The sequence below is a fragment of the Phyllostomus hastatus genome, unplaced genomic scaffold, assembly GCF_019186645.2.
Source record: "Phyllostomus hastatus isolate PE091 unplaced genomic scaffold, TTU_PhHast_1.1 phas_contig_80, whole genome shotgun sequence".
Lineage (NCBI taxonomy): Eukaryota > Metazoa > Chordata > Mammalia > Chiroptera > Phyllostomidae > Phyllostomus > Phyllostomus hastatus.
Window position 1 is genome coordinate 46,640,584 of NW_025333960.1, and position 11,656 is coordinate 46,652,239.

The 11,656-nt window shown below is 47.9% G+C and overlaps 1 protein-coding gene across 3 annotated transcripts in view; it reads right to left on the reverse strand.

Moving 5' to 3' along the window:
* ALPK2 (alpha kinase 2) overlaps positions 1-11,371 on the reverse strand; it is a 100,795-nt gene extending 89,424 nt beyond the window's left edge. For 2 of the 3 annotated variants that reach the window (XM_045849992.1, XM_045849991.1), the window contains exon 1: positions 10,791-11,370. The gene's annotated coding sequence lies outside the window, so the exon portion shown is untranslated. Of the gene's footprint in view, positions 1-10,790 lie in introns of all 3 variants that reach the window. The other variant, XR_006787000.1, reaches the window with a different exon arrangement.
* Between the last annotated feature and the right edge of the window lie 285 nt (positions 11,372-11,656).

Here is an 11,656-nt window from a genome sequence, read left to right on the forward strand (position 1 = left end):
TCACAGTCTCTCTGTGCCTCCGATTCCTCAACTGTAACATGGAGGGTTAATAGTGGTAGATGCTTCATAGGTCGCTGTGAAAATTAAATGAATTATTGCCCATAGAGCACTTAGTACAGTGCCCAGCACAAAAGTGCATGCTCAGTGAATGTTAGTGTTATTATTATTTTTAATTTTAGTGCAGCTTCAAGTTGGCAACACCAGCTCATCTGACTTGGTGACTGGCAGTCCTGATGCCGGTATCTCTGCAGCATTTCTCTTTCAGCAGCTTTGAAGAGATGTAATTCACATGCAATTCACCCACTTCCAAGTGTGCGATTCAGTGGCTTTCAATATATTCAGAGTTGTGTAACCATCACCACAAGTAGTGTTAGAACATTCCCATCACCTCAGAAAGAATCCCACACCCTGTGGTTTTTACCTCCCCAACTTCCCATCCTCCCCTCCAACACACTCACAGCCCTGGGCGATCACTAATCTACTTTCCGTCTCTATGGACTCGCCTCGTCTGGACATTTTATGTAAACAGAATCATATAACATGCAGTCCTTTGTGACTGGCTTCTGTCTCTTAGCATCTTTTCAGGGTTCATTCATGTTGCAGCAGGTACCAGCACTTCAGTTCTTTTTATGGCTGATCTTCGATCCTTCCCAGGAACAGCTGTGGAGGCCAAGGGCCGACACCCTGGCTCTCCACATTCCTCGGAGACGTGCCCAGACAAGGGGGGCTCCGAGGGCAGGGAAGAGGCTTTCACGACTGGAACGCTCTCCTGACCAGCACGCAGCATAGGACTGTGGGCCAGACCCAGGCTTTGTCACTTGCTAGGGACCAAGCTACGCCCAGCTCTGCCACGTACCTGGTTGAGGCGCTGAGCCTGGCTCCTCCTCTGTAGAGGGAGGCAATGATAATGCTCTAAAAATGTGAATAAGGTGTGCCGATGGTTTCCAAGATGGCAATCATGAGATTATGAAGAAAGACTTCACTTGTTTCAATTTCCTTTTCGGCTGTGTGTTACCACAATGATGTTCTTTTAAAGTGATTGATCGATTAATGCCTAAAATTCTCTCCTGGTATCACGGCCCTCTGTGCCAGTAATTTATAAGACGTGACCCCTGCCATCCCCATCCTCAGAGTCCACCACTATGGATGGAGCGGGAAAGACAGGACAAATGGGGCTGTCAAGAGTTGGGTTGACACTGAGGACCTCCTGCGTCACCTATGACTCCTCCCCAGGTGACTGCTTCCTGACAGCGAAGTCCCCCAGGTTACACCTCTGACGAGCGCCCCCGTTGACTCATATAGCTGGTTCAGTCACCAGAGGCCCAGGGCGCTGACTATAAAGGAAAGAACAGTTAAGTCAGGCATGTTTCATGTTTCGTGGCTCCTTTGAAGGTGAGAACCCTTGAAGACAGATTGATCACCCTCTGCTAGAGATGGACAACCAGCGCTGAATTACCGACCCTGGGCGAAGGGGCTGTGTTGGGTTCACAGGCAACCTTGGAGAGAGAACGTGTCAGCTGCGAAGATGACAGGATTGGCGTGTTTTTGTTTTTTAGCTGTGTGCTTCCTTTTAAGTTTTTTTGTTGTTTTTTTTTTTTATCTTTGCCCTGGCTGAGTGGCTTAGTTGGTTGGAGCATCATTCACATACCAAAAGGTTGTGTGTTCAATTCCCAGGTAGGGCACGTACATAGATTGTGGGTTTGATCCCTGGTTGGGGCGCCTGTGGGAGGCAACTGATAGATGTTTCTCATGTCAATGTTTCTATCTCTCCCGCACCCTTCCTCTCTCTCTAAATCAATAAAACATATCCCCAAGTGAGGATTTAAAACAATTACCTTTAATTATAGAAATTCTAAATGCATGCATTCATATTCTTTAACAAACATGTACAGGTAAAGTCTCCCATAAGCACTGTCCCTCACCTCTTGACTTTCCCAAGACGAAGTGTTTGCTGTCCTTCCGGGCGTCTTTCTATCCATTTACGTATGTCGTCATGAGCGGCGCGTGCTCACCATGCAGTTGGCTTACGTTACTGAAGAGTCAGTCCTGGCAGTCTTCCGAGGTCAAGCCAACCCATAAAGGGCCGCATCAGTTTTTGAAAACTGCCCAGTGATCTCAGTGCTGAGTGGCGCGGCAATACCACACTCCACCCATCTGTTCTTGTGTTGGTGACGTGTGTCTTGGCTGGAGGTTTTTAGACTGACAAGTGTGCCTCAGAGGACAGCGTGGGACATGCCTCCTTGGGCACATGAGTGGTTCTTTAGATGAACTACCTGGTCATGGAATTGAACGATAAAACAGTGTTCACATATTACTTTTTTAAAGTTACAGTCTTTTCTTAAAGAGATTTTTATTGATTTTTAGAGAGGGAAGGGAGGGAGAAAGAGGGGGAGAGAAACATCAGTGTGTGGTTGCCTCTTTCACAACCCCTACTGGGGACCTGGCCCACAACCCAGGTGTGTGCCCCAACTGGGAATCAAACCGGTGACCCTTTAGTTCACAGGCCGGCACTCAGTCCACTGAGCGACACCGGCCAGGGCACACATTACTTTTTCATAGATAACTCCAAATTGAGCAGAACTCTTAACACAATAGCCGAAGGATGTAGTAAGAGACAGGGCCCAGATTCCCAGGTTCAAATCTTAGCCCTGCCACTTACTAGCCTCTCTTCTTTCTGCCTGTTTCCTCATCTGCAAAACTAAGAGAGGAGCAGCAGCAACTTCATTAGACTGTTAGGACAATGACGTGAGTTTGTATAAAGCTCTTCTGAATGGCATAGTACGTACTATACAAGTGTCAGCTGCCATCAGGAGCTTTGGGTTTAACATTAGCAAAATTATAAAACCCGGAGGAGAAGGGGAAAGAGGGTACGGGAGAATTCTTTGAACATTTAAAGCTCCCGACTAAAGCCAGGTTTTATTTTGGCTAATCTGCCCCCACGCAGAAGGCAGGTGGCGGGGCTGCTGTCAGCTGAAGGGGTCGGGGGAGAGCACTCAGCCACACGCAGGTGACGGTGACCAGTCCCGCTGGATCACCAGCTGTCTGAGCGCCTTCTCGCTGGGGACAGGAGGGATTAGTTCTGATTACCCAGCCTAATCCAATGGCATTTGGGTTCCAAATTTGCCATGTGAGTTACTATAGATTTGGGTGCCACACCCACTGCCACTTAATACCAGTCCCCTATTCATCAGGGAAGAAGCACCCTCCCCGGGATGGGTCGGGAAACGCTGGGGGGTGGGAAGGAAGGCGGCAGGCTGACCAGGCGGAGAGAGACAGCTAACGTGTTTTGGGTTCCGTCTCCGTGTCAGCCCCCAGGCTGGGCATTTCGTAGACATCATGGCGTTTAACCCTCACAGCTACACTACCAGGTATGCCACAGGCAGTGACTTGGAAGCTGAAGGTAACTTTAATGGGTTGATATAACAAACCTGATTCCCGACTGCCTGTAAGTGCCGGGGCTGGGGGAAGAGTTCTAGGAATTAGAGCTCAAGCATGGTGCTCTCTCTTGGGTGTGAGTTTAGGGCTGTGTGTGAGAAGTAGAGGCAAGAAAATGAGCCCTTATAAAGATGCTCAACATCATTAGTCATTATGGAAATGCAAATGAAACCACAATAAGAGAGCATTTCACACCCACTAGGCTGGCTATAATAAAATCGCCAAATGCAGGTGAGGGCGTGGAAAAAAAACAATCCTCAAACATGGCTGGGGGGAATGTAACGGTACAGACACTTGGGAAAACAGTTTGGCAGTTTCTTAAAAAGTTAAACATACATTTAAAAACAAACAGAAATGTCTCTCTTAGGGATCCATCCAAGAGAAATGAAACCATGTACCCACACAAAGACTTGTGTACAAATGTTCTTAGCGGGGTTATTCATAATTACCAAAAGTTGGAAATAACCTAAATGTCCATTGGAAACGACCTAAATGTCCAACTAGGGAACAGACAGACAAAATACAGGACAGGCCTACAGTGGAATACCACGGGATAATAAAAAGAAACAAACTAGGTTACATGGTCCGACGTGGACAGACCTCAAAAACATTGTCATTACTGTGCTCAGAGAGAGAGGCCAGGCACAGGAGACCACCGATGATATGACCCCATTTACAGAAAACGTCCAAAGAGCCTGTAGAGCCCAAAAGTAGATCAGTGGTTGCTGGAGGTGGGGGCAGTGGAGAGAACATGAATTAACAATGAAGGTGCACAAGGGGTCTTTTTGGGGTGATGAAAATATTCTAAAACTGACCTATGGCGATAGTCGCACACTTTGACCAAATTACTAAAGACGTCACTGAACACTTATCTGCTATGCAACGTATGCCTCACCAAGGTTAATTTTAAAAATAGAGAAAGAAGGAGCAGACATTTAATAAGCACCTATTATATTCCTGGCTGCAGTGCTTGTGATAGCAAAAGATTGGAAGTCACGTAAATGTCTATGGATAGGAGTTTAAAAGATAAAATAATAGAAATCTAGTTATAGTATCTCTATACAATGGAATTTTTCATTTTTAATAGCACTTGGGCATTAAAAAATAAGGCAGTTCTGCCCTGGTCAGGTGGCTTAGTTGACTGGAGTATCATCCTATACTCCAAAAGTTTGTAGGTTCAGTCCCCGGTCAGGGCACAGACCTAGGTGGTGGGTTCCATCCCCAGTCAGGGCACCAATGCAGTGGGGGTCACCCGGTCGATGTTCCTCTCTCACATCAGTGTCTCTCTCTCTCCCCTCTCCCCTTTCCCCTCTCTCTAAAAATCAATAAACATATCCTTGGGTGAGGATTAAAAATGATGATAAAAATAATAAAGCAGTGCTGTATGCACTGATATGGAATAACCTCCAAGATAAATTGATAGGTGACATGAACAAAGTATAGAAGAGAGTGAAGCGTATGCTCTCACTAGTATAAGCCGAAAAAGCAATATTCTACTATGCTTACATATACACATGATGAGTCTAGAAATGCACAGGAAACTGGTAACCTGGTGGCCCCAGGCCCAGGACCCGGAGGAAGGGAGGGCTGCCCGCTGAGGACAGTGACGGTCTCTGCCTGTTGTTTTGGGTGTTTTAAATGTACAAACGTGACCCAATAGACAAACGGAATTTAACTTTTAAATATCAGCAGTGAGCAACCCCGTGTGCCCAGCAGTGTGCCTGGCACACAGATGCAGGGAAGCATGAGCACGGCGCACTGCTGTCCTGATTCGTTCTGAACTCTCTTTTAAGGTGAAATATAGACAGTCTCCCCACTGCTACCCCTCTCCTCTGCTACTTAACGTCTGTGGCAGTTTCCACGTCTTTAAAGAGAGCGTTAACAACACAACACAACAAAACAAAAACCAGCTCCAGGTCAACGAAACCTGTGAGAGAGCCCCTGAGGCCCAGGCCGGTTAAGTGACTTTTCAAGGACACACAGCTTGTTAGGAGCCGAGTCTACGAGTCTCCATTCTGGTGTTCAGCTTACTATGTGGGCAGGACACATTCCTCTGCCTGTCTTTCACCCGTGTCCTCTTTCCAGGGAAAGGCAGGCAAGAGGGGAGCGACTGAGATGCTAGAAACATACAGTGCATGGCAGCATTGTTAACGACACCAGCTTGTGTGACTTCACAGGTAAAAATCACTGTGGTTTGAGGTTGAACGTAGGGGGCTGGGCATTGTGTCCAACGTGGGCCTGTGTCCCCAAGGGCGTCGCCAACCCTCTCTGGTTCCTCCTCACTTGTCTGTCCTCCATGTTCTCCCAGGCTCCCTCCACACCCCCCGACCCCCAGCAAAAACCCGAGCCACTCCTTGGGAGAGAGTTCCTGTTCAATGGGAACGAGGGATGTGGCATTTCCCTGTGGGGTTTCAGGCTGGCCCGTGGAGGGGAGCGCCCAGGAAAGGTCCCCTTCTCCTCTGCCCCCTCCCTGCCCTGTAGCGGGCAAGGGTGAGCCCGCCCGTGCTGTGGGAACCGAGCCCAGATTTGTTATAGCGAACAAACCACCTCTGGGCGAGTCTGCTTCAACAAGGTCAGCAGTGGACAGGGGACGTCGGAGAGCATCAGCCTTCCCTTCCACCCAGACCGTTGGAGCTCCTAGAAGAAAGCTTTTTATTTTTGCTTCCATTTGCCCTGCTTTCTGAATTTTTTTAAAATCATTCTTTAGCGAATTTCCTTTAGTAACGTGTGCCTTAGAGAGCAGGAGCGCCACAGCTGATGGTCGGGACTGGGGGAGGAAGGGAGAGCTGCACCCAAGGCCTCGTTCCCTTCAAAGGTGGGACCACGTTCACACGTCTGGGCCAGAGTTCACAGGAGGCCCGTCCTAAATCTTTACAGCATGAAGCTGCGGCGGTCAACCTGATCACTAAGGGTTGAGACTGTATGACTTTAGAGGACTTGCTCCAACATGTCCCCAACCACCCAAAGGGGCCATTTCACTTGTCCCGCTAACTCCATTCCAGCTTCTCCCACCGTTCAAGCCTGGTGATGGGTGGGCTGGCCCTTGCCCTTCCTGCTTTGCAGGTGCTCACTGGTCTACACTGATCAAGTACTCTTGCTTGGTGATTGGTTTATGAATAAGTCTGGGCCAATCGGCGCATGGCTCTCTCCAGAAACTAGTTCAGGGGCGATCCAATCAGTGCAAAGCTCAGGTCTTTCACTCTGTCCTCTACACTAGGAACTGAAAGCATGCAGACCCCAGGGGAGGTGATAACCATCTGAGACTGAGAAAGCCAGCCTGAGGTTGAAAACCGAAGACCAGAGAAGAGCAGAGGAGTTTCTAGAAATGCAGAGAACCAGAGCCAGGGGAGTAACCAAACTCCTGGACTTTTCTGTTGTGTGAGCAATAAATCCCCACTACCATTTAGGCTAGTTTGAGCTGTTTTTTTTTATTGTTACTACTAGAAAGCACACTAGAGTGTCCATACCTTCTCCTGTCCCATGGTGTCTGCAATTCCTCCCACTGGCCCTGCACTCCAGACCTCTACGTCGGACGTGCCTTCACCAATTTATAGACAGAAGTAAAGAATGTAAGATTGTATGGCTTAATCAAAAAATTATTCCCCGAGGAAGTTCTGAGGACCACTGTAGAAAGCTTAGTCTCACCAAATGAATTTCTGATTTCCATTCGCATCCTATCCCTTTCTGCCCTCCATGTTTTATTTTATCTTTTTAAAGATTTTATTTATTTATTTTTAGAGATGGAAGGGAGGGAGAAAGAGAGAGAGAGAACCATCAATGTGTGGTTGCTGTGGGCCGTGGCCTGCAACCCAGGCATGTGCCCTGACTGGGAATTGAACCTGCAATGCTTTGATTCACAGGCCACGCTCAGTCCACTGAGCTACACCAGCCAGGGCCATGTTTTATTTTTTTTAATTGTTGTTTTTTCCTTTTTACAGAATGATCACCTTCCACCTCTGTATGTTCCAATCCCACAAGTTTCCAAACCCCAGCTCAAGTGCTAGCTCGCCCTTAAAGCCTGCCCTGATACCTTCGGCTGGATAAAAACCAGCCCCCGCCCAGAAGACTGACAGCCCCGGCCCCCAGCATTCCCCATAGGCGCCCCCCACTGTACGCTGCTTGCCCACAGAACACCTGATGGGTTCAGCTTCTCCCCAGCTCTAGCATAGTGTGGCTGGGCCTCTGCCTCTCTGAGAAGTGGACAGCTTAGTGATTGGAAAGAACCAGCATAAGTTAGGTTTTCTTCAGGAGGCACAGGCCAAAAAATGGTTACAACGGTGGTTCTCAGCCGTGTGGGCCCTGGACCACACCATCAGCATCACATGGGAACTTGTCAGAAATGCAAATTCTTGGGACCTTCTGAGTCAGAAGCTCTGTGGGAGGGATCCAGGGTTTCACCCAGCTCTCTCGAGTCTGTTGCACTTTCAAGCTGGAGAACCGCTGGACTGGAGAAAGGGGTCAAACTCCTGACCCAGGAGCGAATGAGCCCGGTTATCTAAGGGCGGAACGGAAGACCAAGGGAAGATCAAGGCGAGTCGAGTGACCCTGGTCGTGCTGGCAGCAGCCCTAGAGGACAGGGCCCTGGAAGGACTAGGGTGCTATATTCAGAAGGGAACAATTTGGAACTATCTCTTCAACCTGTGTCCATCTTTTCAGCCCAGTGTCCAAAGTCTCCAGGTCATCCTAGGCCGTCCCAGGTGGGGGCGTGTTGGCAGAAACCTCAGTGGCGACTCAAAACACGTTTAAATATTCTTTTCCATCATGTGGGTCAGGCATTTACTCTTTCACTTTTGCCCACCCTAAGATGACATGATTGCTTTCTCCCAGTTTTTTTTACATTTCTGAATTTCCAGATTTTTTTTTTTGGCAGAATTCAACCCAGAATAACAGGGTTCCTTGTAAACCTGTCAGTAACAGTAGCAAAGAATTTATCAAGATGCTCTGGTGTGCCCGGACAAAAGCTCTGAGACATCTCGGTACGGACAACAGGGCAAGGATGAAGACGTTGATAACACCTTCGAGCTATTGCATGAGCTGTGGTTCTTGGCTGCGTCATCCCCCTGTGCCTGACTCTCATCCTCATCCCAGAGCAAGGGAGCCTCCTGTTCATCATGAACCCTCATCAGTGACCTTGAAATTCCAGCCACTGCCCCCGAGGTGACCCTGAGCCACCCAACAGCGAGTCCACCTCAGAGCATCCTCACCCCGCCCACTCTACCATGCCTGCGTCTGAGCAGAAACGGAGCCAGTGCAGGGACCCACTATCATGTTTGAGCAAAGGCTTGGCTGGTGCCTGAGCTCTCATAACAATCACGGGCATCATCCTGTACGCAGAGGTCTTCCTTCACCTCCTCTTCCTGTAGACTCACGGAAACTCATTTAAATAGGGTACGGTTACATACTAAAACCTTTCCAGGTGACACTGATAAATCTCTACCTCTCTTTTTAGGTAATAAATACATCATCAACCATTTCCAGACAAAAATGCTTTTACTTATTTATTGTAGTTACATTCTAAAGTATAATCTCCTTTTGAATTTTGCTTTCCAACACTGTTTTTAAGTACAGGATTTCCTTGAAAACAATCTAATTTTCTATGTCCTTTTCATTTTAATCATTACACAAGTGTCCAAAATGTGTAGTTTCTATTCCTTTATGGTTCATACGATGAAAGCTTTCTGAAATTTCAGGGGAGAGACTGTTTATAATTAGCCGAGAGGAAAAACCAGGTGGAAAAACGACAATGTGACAGGTAGCTTAGCGGTGTTTACTCACTGAACCCCCCACCGACCCTGTCAAAGTGGATGCCGTTCTCTTCCCTTTACAGGTGAAGACACAGGCTGAAACACTGGGCCAGAGGCAGGGCTTGATTCCAGCTCTGACCCCCAAGCCTGGCACTGATTCCTCAGCACCACCAGCTGCTCCCCACCTCCACCCCAATCAGGATACCCTCCGGCACCCTCCCTGCAGGGCTGAAACCTACCAGTAAGCGTGCAGGAGGCTGTTAGAAATGAATTGGGGGGGGGGGGGTCATGGAGGGAAGGGAGGGAGTGATCTTTGCAGCCGTTGAAAATAGGAATTCAGCCATACCTAAAAATCTTCCCCAAACTGTGAGCAGATGTTTTGCAAACACTTCAAAAGGGCAACGTAATTTGAGAGCTAAAACACATTTCGTTTGTTTGAAATCCGGATTTCCAAGATCTGAATGTGTTTATTGACCACTAGTGACTTTTAATACTGGATTTGTCCATCCGTCCGTCCGTTCAGAAGCAGCCTATAACATCCTGGGTTTCATCCAGAAGCCTCACAGCAAAGCAGCTCATTCAATTTACTCTTCGCTGGGATGCTGTTATAAAACGTCTCTAACCATTCCTGGTTCATTCATCTTTTTAAAAAAATCAGTGAAGCCTGCCTTTACTGGAGGAAAAGGTTGTGGAAGGAAATAATGAGAGCAAGAGTGGTCGTAAATGCTGTTCTTGCTTTTATCTATTCTCCCATGATCGCCAGAGCTCTGTAACAGACACCCTCCCTTAGGGGCTTTCAAGTCTGCATGTGTTCCCCAAAATGCAACACGACGGTGGTGCCGTTTAATTGACAAAAAATTTTTCTGATTGACTTTTTGTGTTAAATTAAAAAACCCAGGTAACAGCTCGAGTACAACATCATGCCTCTAGTTAACGATACCGTATTGCACACTAAAAAATGTGTAAGAGGGTGGATCTCATGCTAAGTCTTCTTACCACAATTTTATAAAAAAAAAAAGGAAAGGAAAGGAAAGGAAAGCAGATCTATTTTAATGCCTCACCGAATGTTTACAGCAGCCACTCTGAAACGCCCGGTAGCTTTTCAGTAACGTGATCCCTGTGGTCAGTCAAGAGACCGCTGTGTCCACTCGGAAAGTGGGGGTTTTCCGTCATCACAATAACCCCGTAAAAGGAGTAACATGTGACCATAAGACTCAACTCTTTCAGGCAAAGGTACCTGGGGCCTGAGTTAGCTGGGGAGTTACCTCAGTTTTTCGAGTTACTTTGTAAAGCCTCTAGAAATCACTCCTTCAAGCCCTCCGGTATTGCCTGTTTTTCTCATGGTTGAGATAGCCATGATGTGAAAGAATCTTTTACAATTATCGTCAAGCCAAAAGAAGCAGACGTAAAAGTAATAATGTTTCCCCCCAAAGTGCCCAAACTGAACATGAGAATCTGGCCACTTTAAAACCCTCTGTACCCTAGTATGTTCCATCTTGTTCTGTTTTATCAGGGCACAATCTGCTTTGTTCCCTGTCGTAGAAAATGCTGACAAGTACATATTGAAAGCACATCTATTCCTTATGCAAAAACCAAAGTCTAAACACTTACTTTTCAATACTGCCCGTCCCAGAGACGTGATAGGAGAGCTGGCTCGGCCGCGGGCTCCCCGGGCTGCGTGGGAGGCACTGATTGGGTGTCCCTGCTCCTGGGCCTGGGGACTCGGAGCACCTGCAGGGCTCAGGGTCTTTTCCACGAACGGGTCAGAGCACCGTTGGGTCTGTTTCCAGGAAAGCTCCTGTCTTCCTAAGAGGGAAGATTCCACGTCCAGGGAAGTTCTGGAAGAAGAGCATTGTTCCCTGCCCTCGAATGAACTAGGTCATTGCTGAAGCTGGAGAATATTTTTTAGCATCACTGTGATGAAACTTGAGGGCTGTGCCTGCAGTAGGTGCGACACTTGTTGTTGACGCTGGGGAGGCCCTGGCACGGGGGCCCGCTGAAACGCAGCCCCAGTGAGCTGACGGAACCCAGACGAGCTGTCAGTGAGGTCTCAGGAGACTGAGCAGCGGTCTGCAAGGTCTGGGCACGACCTCAGGTTTAGCTGCTTGCCTCTTAGAAGAGCAAAATCTTGCTGCCTGATAAAGTGATTAAGGCCAGAGTAACACCAGCAGTTCTATCAAGGGTATCGGGCATCTGAAGTTCACCTAGGAAGCCTGTTGGTGGGGGGAGGTGTAGAGGGGAGGTACAAACAAGAGTCATAAGCTGTTCATTTAGAACTGGTATTGCAGTTCTCTGAAGTTGTTTGAGCAAAGCAGAAACCACAGCAAGGCAAGATCCCTCCCTTCTCTCCCCTCCCCTCCCCTCCCTCCCTCCTTCTCCCCCAGCAGCGCTCCTCTCTCCTCTTCCCCCAACACACACACACACACACACACACATTCTGTCCTTCCTATTTTAACTACAGTTAGTACGAAGAGAAT